This window comes from Zootermopsis nevadensis, unplaced genomic scaffold (genome assembly GCF_977971745.1).
Source record: "Zootermopsis nevadensis isolate Lab colony 2312 unplaced genomic scaffold, Znev_1.0 Znev_ptg000029l, whole genome shotgun sequence".
NCBI classification, from domain to species: domain Eukaryota; kingdom Metazoa; phylum Arthropoda; class Insecta; order Blattodea; family Termopsidae; genus Zootermopsis; species Zootermopsis nevadensis.
The window spans coordinates 7,886,119-7,894,775 of NW_028259161.1; positions in this window are offsets into that span (position 1 = coordinate 7,886,119).

Genomic DNA, 8,657 nt, shown 5'->3' on the forward strand with positions numbered 1-8,657 from the left:
AACAGTGGGGCACAATAATTGTCTTTCTTTATTTTTTACTTCTATAGTCTATTCTTCCTTCTGTGATGGTAATGGTCAAGTTTTAATTAAACGTTAATTAGAAAGCAGCGAAAAGTATTAACAGGCTTGCACGAGAAAGAAAGGGCATACAACAGCTTTTTTTATTATCTACAATTCACTTTGCTAAAAGAAACTTTTTAATTGGAATCTATGCAGTAATAATCACTTCTGAATCAGTCAAAGGGCTGAATAAAATGTTTGAAAGGAACGAATGAAGTGTCTAGATTTCAAACTATGAATGATAGAAATGAAACCCAAAAGAAAGAAAAAAAGACCTGAAAGATAATTTTACAACGAAGATACATATCATGAAAAAGCAAAAAAAAAAAAAACCTGATTTAATAGAGAACAGCAACTCAAATGTAAGAATTATTCCTGCAGATAATATCAGCAATATTCATGTCGAAATAATGTTTTATTTCTCATTAAAAATAATAGACCTGTGGCTTACACCAAAGCGTAAAATTTTCCGTTGTTACGGGTTTCTTATCACCATGGCGTGTCGATTCCTCAGGTTGCGGGTGAAATAGGCAGCCTCCAAATAAAGAGTACGGCTGCAGAAATTGAGTAAACACTCGCGAAGAGACGAAAGGAGGAGAACTTTCCAGCAACTTGCTGGTCATGGAAAGTTAAGAGGGCTCACTATATAAAAGAATTACTACGAAATGTTACACAGGTCCTCAGGCTTGCAATATAGGGTCCAGTGGTAGCCTCTTGTGACCACGGTAATAAACCTTCAGGTTCATAAAAACGTGTAAATTTCTGAGTAGCTGAGCAACTTCTAGATCCTCCAGAGAGAAGGACTTCGTTCCGTGTATATAAGAATTGTGTATGTGTGTTACAGAGCACATTCTTAGTGTAAATATAAACAGCTGCCAAGAGAAAACGTAAAATACAATCCCACTTGGAGCAAAAATTAGAAGGTCTATGGCGCATATGAAGAGAGTATACCATCGTGTTAGGGTGGGAGCGTATAGGGCTGAAACAATATTAGCTGCGTAATTAGCGGAAGTTCATTTCACAAAACAAACTACGTAATTATTAGCTTTTGGATATATTATACAATAGGCACAATGGAAACGGGCTTCCTCACCTACTGAACACCGTACTGTAGGATGGTGGCACTAGCGTTATAATGCTTTTCGCGATGGAGCGATCAGCTGCAATATTGCAGAGCGCACATAACGTTGTTTGCTACTGAAGGCAGCCCCCCCCCCCCCCCCCCCCCCGATCCAAGGTTGTCAGACATTAAATCAGGCAACATATTTTCTTGCTTATTCTAGCTCTACATTCAGACAACGAAAGTTTGAATAACTGTTATATAAATTAATCCCTGTTTAATGACACAATTTAGCCTCCCGATCCCCGCTTTCGATAACATGGAAGGAGGTCAGAACGGTATACTCTTCGGATTGCACTGACATTCAGAAGTTGTTCCTCACGCAACATCACGTACGTTTACAATCCAATATTCCGGAGACAGCTCGCTATAATGCAGGCAGACACATTCGCCGAGCTGTTACATCGTAAACTACATAATGTTCGCGACTGTAATCTTGAGAAATGTGGGGTGAAGGAGGAAAGATAGCGTCTGCCTTTAACGCTTCGGACTTCCTTCATTCCTTGCAAGTCTCAAGATTACTGTCACGAACAGTACTTACAAGGTAAGACGTCATTGGATTCGGCAGTCTTAAAACTGTAAATTTTACCTTGTCCAAAGAGTCCTAGAAAATGTCTAGGCGGATTCATAATTTCAGAGGTATTTATGAACTGGAACGCGATACAAGGCTTAATTATAGAAGCTGGATAAGTAGAAGTAACAATTACTTTATATACAAACTGTTTCAGTGTTTTCTACTCAAGATGGCTGTTTTCAACGACCTTACTTTCTAAGTTGTAGTCTGTGGCTTTAATATCTGTGGGATATAATTTCACTTCGTATTTCTGTCTCGATATGTTCTGATAACTTACCTTATATGAGTCTTTGCTCAACAGTATTCCCTTTAAGCACATCAGACTGAAAAAAGCGGAATTAGCACCACACAGAACTTGGAGTGGCAGCTTACATTTCAGATAACGTAAGCCAGGGATTTGGAACTGTTCCGATTTGCTGGTGGGGAAAAAAATTCCTTTCAAGTAGAAGAGGGATGCGGAGAACAGTTTCTAGACTCCTTCGTTATTAATTAGCGAGCCTGTTAACATGGTCGTATTACGATGTTGCCGGTCAGTCTAGAGTAGAAGTAAACAAAGTTTGCTTTATACGAGTAGTTATTATGGAACATCTAGCCAAAATGAATCTCTTGAGGGTACATGGGCCAACAAGACAGCCATGTCAATTAGAACATCCACGGATTAAAGGTGTAGTCTTTAGAACCTCGATTTATCTCCGAAATAAAGCGAGAGTCTCGCGAGAGAGTAACAATTTTATAGGTGTAAGTTTTCATATCCTAGGCACCAAGTCACATCTTTTATATGCTTACTAATAAGAAACACATATTAACAACAAATATAGAGCAGAGAGTGCTTTATATAGTTTAAATATGCGTTGTGTGTAATAACGTTTGATTACGTGCTCCGCCGGCCTGAACACCTCATTGCGAATTTCATATGATTATATGCTCTTGAAACATTTATATACACGAGTATCAAAATAATAATCCGAAATTCGATATATGAATACAAATTTACCATCTCAATCAACAATTTAAAAATGGCCTGCCGCAAATATTTTGAAAGTGTTCAGGTAAAGACTTGTTTTAATTTTAACATTATATTCACCTTACCATCTACTGTCTGGATGAAAGCATATTTATTATGTAAATACCTGTGAAAAGTAGTCATTTCAGAGAACAGATAGGAGTTGGGCAATTTCATGTAAATGGATGTATAAACAACCTCATTTATAAACTACTATCCCATGATCCCATAATGGCCCTGAAAGGATGCCACGAATCCATAACGTTGCTGCAACGTCTTATAATCGCTCTGAAGGTTTTCTCTACCTAAACATATTGGAAACTTTCAACTGGTACCAAACAAAAGTCTACAAGTGTAGCGTTTACATGAATATTCATAAACAAAGAACCTGTAATGGGGCGTAGAGTTCGTCCCAATGCATCATTTCATCATCTCGTTAGACTTGGATGTTATTTGAAACGGAAAATCTAAATTTACATCTATCTGGAGACTGTTACATTAGTTTCGACTTTAATATAACTGCTATTTATTATTTCGTTACCAACAAACAAAACTGGCAAAATATAAACTTTAAAGCTACAGCTCATATAGCAGACAACGATAACTGCAAATAATTGACAATCACTCCTGCTTTTTATCGATTCGAAGTTCGAAAATCGACACAAGGACTGGCAACTGACTCAGATTTTCAGAGGGCTTTTTCTTCTGAGTTCCATTTGGCAAGTCGTGGAAGAAGTCTTAAAAGATACCGTGACCACTTGCTTCTACATTGTTTTTATTTTATTATCTTCGGTAATGCTATTATTCGACGCTAAAATCTTACGCAGTTGAAGTAATGCCACTGAATATTAAAGGTACTCCTAATGACAGTAGATAAGCAGTTTGCATTCTTACACTTCTTAACAAGACCATCAAATAAAGTAAATTGTCATCTTCCTCCTCAAATTAAAGCCAATCTGAGATTTCGCACGTCACACACATGTTACCGTGGAAACTACTTGTGGGATGAATGCATTAAGGAATTTTTGGCAACTGCATGCCCTTGCCACGCCGTTCTAAGAACAACAGATGGGGCAGTAGGAAGTTATAGAACGATACACAGAGATGGTGTACACAATGACAAAGTGAGGCTGTTTCTATGAATGACGACCATTCGGAGGAAGGGAACAAGTGAAGGAAGATGACGATCGAAATAAGGGACTGAACTCACCTGACTTGTCTGTCACAAAATTATGGACATGAAGTTCACATCCAGGAATATGATGCCGCAGAAAGGCAAAGATAACATTGTCGTACGGGTAATTTCACTACGAGAAAGATGGTGCTTTGAACGTGATAATGCACGGTGCTGTGTTGGCTACATAATGGGACCATTCTGTTGTACTGAGTTCCATAGTTATATTATTCAAAAGCACATGATTTTCTTCCGAGATTTTATTTTCAGCAAACGAGCAAATAAGATGTACAGGAATAGCGAAATCCGAAACGTGAATAATGAATCTGCTTATCACACATCTGAATATTATTTCTGGTACAATGACCTTTCATTTAATGAAGGTCGAATGTTGTAGCCTCGTGTGCAGGAAAATGTTAGCTCATAAACCTGAATCCTCAGGCTGCCGTGTCCAGACTAAGAAAGTTCTTCCTAAAAAGGTCTTGTCACTTCTCTGTCCACTCAAAACATATCTCATTCTAAACTTTAGAATAAGACATGTTTAGAGTGGACAACTACTTAACAGGCAGTAGCTACCCTCTAGAATCTAAAGGGTAGCTACTGCCTGTTAAGTAGTTGTTTCACTGACGAGGAAGTGTATAATCATCACACAAAATAACTTACTGCTGTTAGGTAAGTTCACAACGAACACGGAAAATAAAACCGAGTTCAACTGTGAATGATTAAGGACAGTATCCGCTCGATTCAGCTGACATTTATGTAAGTGCAGTTTTACACTTTCAGGAGGAGCGTTTGTGTAACCTTCGACCAATCATATAAGTTACCATTCTCATGACAATTTATTCCTCGGGTTCCAGTCATTAATATTGCCTATTAGGTTCTGCCCCAACATTTTGACAGATAATAAATAAGGAGAAATCAAACGTAACTGCGTAATTACAGCAAAAAATAATTAAGCTAAATTAAAAGTGACGGCATAATAACTCAGCTGGTAAATTAACGACTATGAACTAGACATACAGTTTGATTACATGCAGTGGTGCTGTGACTGAAGTCTTTATTACAACCATAATTAATGTAAAAGTATGGTCATGGCTTAATTACTGGTACTATCCCGTATTCGGTTCCAGGAACTGAAGAAAAGCATGGAAGATCTCTGGGTAACAGGTCTCCAACCCGACGTTTAAACCTGAAACTTCCAGAACGCGAAGAATGAGTTGCTAACCACTCGACCGGTACGTTAGATATTTATTAATGCAAAGTTTCCCAGAAGGAATCAGTGGTGTCTCGTTATTCCGTCCCTAGTTCGTGGAATAAAGGAACACGGAAACAAAAAAAAGGTTCATTTAATCGATAAACTCCTATTGTGGTTTCCCGTCAAGTCACACCACGTTTGAAGGTCAGTTCCATCTATTCATTAATCTGTTTTATGACTAGAGCAGTCTGAGTTTAACCTTGTTACAGGGAGCTCAGAAAATAATTGTAATTCTTCTTTTACTTTCGTTTCAACAACTCACGCCCACTCTTGTGTTTGAGTTACGTCCATTATTACGCAAGGTGAGAAGCAGTAAGACAGCGAGTCATACAGCATGATACCTACTACAGTTCAAGTATCAGGATAAGACAGTCCGTTAGAACCACTGACGCACGAAAAGGAATGAAAATGTACGCTAGGTCAAAAGTGTTTTCTAACAAAGAAATAAGCGAAAAGGGAAAAGGGAAAAGAAGAACAAATCCCGTTGCTCTCAATATCACCCTCTACTTCGACGACCCTTCGTATGAAGTTGAACTTCGAAAATGTTTTTGCGCCTACTTATTTCATTATACCCGGCTTTACCGGACGCACCATCTGGAGATAGGAATCCACATTTTAGCGACAGCGGATATTCTTAGTGCGTCATGTCTCAGTCTCCTACCGATAAATATATTTAGTACCTCCTCTTCTAAATGACGATTCCGAAACGCCGTCCAGAATTCCCGGTCTCTGCTATTTATATGCAATCCATTCGCGCCTTCTCAGTGTCTTCTGGTCTTTCTCGGTTTCCCTCTAGGCCCTCTTCCATGTTACCCCCCCTTTCACGTTTTTATAGACCACATGGAATTCTTCTCTGTTTGGTTATTAATTGTCACTTGAACCGATTCTGCGTCTATATTCAATTACTGAGGTACGAGATCTTTTTCCAATACTTTAAACTCCTTTTAAATAGTAACCTAAAATCACTACAACCATACGGAATACAGAGAGAGAAGGCCTTGAATTTATGTCATTGCTGTTATATTTGGTTGTCGAAAGTATTTAATATTTAAGGACTTTGGTCCTGAGAGAACTCCGTATATTTTTTTATATTACACTGAGTTCGTTAATAAATTAATTATGAGGGCCTGCTCAAACAGCCTAACCATTACCAGTGCAGGGGTACGGAAGGCTGCATGTAGTCGGGTTGTCTAGACCCTAAACACCTAGACTGTGGTCAGACAAAACCCTGACAGGATTAATTACATAAGCCGCTCTAATTAGGGCTCGAGACGGTTGTCGTTCGTGCGTCTCCACATCGCTCTGCGCCGTGCAAAGGCGTCAACCGTATCTCCAATCTTTATATAAGAACCTTGGTTCTAAAGTATTTGACCTATACTCGTAATTTTTTATGAAATTTGGTTTTCTTCGGAAAGCCGGCAGTTTCCGTTTATGGAATCTGCAGGTTCCTGACCGTGTTCGGCGCAGTCTCGAACAGTCCAATGAAATATACGTTTCTACTACCTGTTTCTATAAGCACCATCAACGTTTTAATTATCTGTATATTTAAGTCTCCCATATGATCTACCTTCCTTGAGATTTTACAATCGCAATGTTCATATCGCTTCGTGATTCCCAAAATTCGTGCTATATATCCAGCCAATATAATAATTTTTATTTTAATTACTGAAAACATAAGAGCGTAAATATTAAAGTCCGAACTGCCTTGACAAGGATGACTGTGTAAATATAAGCCTATAGTTATTCTGGCTGACACCAATTCTTATTAAGTGCCAATATTATCTCAAATGAAGCTAATGTTCCAACACAAGACACCCTGAATGAGCCGGCATTGTATTTATGGAAAATGTAAAAACCAATTTTAGAAAGAAGAAATTAGATTTTGTAACAGGATTCTGCGACCACAACGTATTAAAATGACACTTCCAGAGAATGATTTTTCATTCTACAGCGGAAGATTCTTTCTCCAAAAGTATTTTCTCATAAAATCACAGTATCACTGTTTCGCTGGCAGATTTATATTTCTTGCAAGCTCTCTTACGCATTAGCCCTACAATGTTAAAATAACGTAAGGAAAAGGCAACGGTTAATAGGTACCGTAAACATAACATCTAAAGGAAGGAAAAAGCAAAACTTCCCAAAGTCAGGAAGGAACGTACAAAAGACAGAAACAAAATAGAAGAAAAGGCGAAAGACCACAGACGAATTAGGATCTGTATATGGTTGGTTTATTAGGTTTGCCTTCTGTGCGCACTTTGAGTAACTTCGCTTGGAGTGTTCAACTGAAGCCAAAGGAGAAATGGAGCCGTCGGGCAGACAAAGTAACGGAAAGCAACCGCACAGAAGCGTACTCTTATCTGAATGTGTCGCATTTCTTGAAGAATGTATATATTTTTTATGGCAAAATACGCTCTTAAGGAGGGCAATTGAAATTAAATCAGCAGTTTAATTAACAACTTTACATACAAACCAATCAAATTTCACTGTTTAGCTTGTAAACGATCTGCATAGGTGCGGTGTTAGGTTTACAGACTTTATTTCCCAAACAATTTTGTATGCTGGATATAAAAAAAGGGAGCAGCAGGAAAATAAATACATTTTAAAAATCAGGAAATTAAACATTAAGAAGCTCGCTCTTACAGCGAACCCAACAGCCCATATTAAAATTTCTCTTCAACTCCTGCCCACGGAACGTAATTATGGATTCCGTGTGAACGACTGTCAGAGTAAACGGAGATTTAACTCTAAAGGGTTCTAACGACGCTGCATTACATTCTATATTGATGTTTCTCTTGAACGTGATCCATCGTTCACTGTGTCAAAAAATAATCCACAACGTTTCGGGAGCTAGTTCTGCTCCCGTCTTAATATGAATGTGCCTATTCTTTTGGATCTGATAATCCCACTCCAATGCCTGACGACGGGAGCAAAAAGAACTGTCGAAACCTTGTGGCTTCATTTTTAATATACTGCACGATCGATGAGGTCAAGAGAAACTGTAATACAAAAGATAAACAGTGATTACTTTCTTAACAGCATTGGCCAATTTATCTTTGTAATAGAGAAGCATTGTATTTTCTTTGATGTACAGGCTAAAGTTTTAAAAATTGTTTATATGCCCTTCTTATTTCAAAAGGTTAAACTTCCGCTTCATTGTGCTTATAGCACAGTGACTCTAGCTCATGATACAGCCGTGCTCGCGTGTCACTGTTCAAACATCATATAAAGCATGCATTACGTGTTTTGAAACAAGGAACGGAAATCATCCCCCCTTATTCTTCCATGTTCAATGTTCGATTCGACAAAAGGGGAAACCTGAGAAAACAAAAACCATAGCGTATGTTAGGGTGAGGGATGAGGTAAAAGAAAATGGAGCAAAATAGTGAATAAATTATTATATTTACACATTTCACCACCAGAGGACGATCATGGCACGCAATGTAGTATATCGAAGTGGTAAAAACTTTGTTC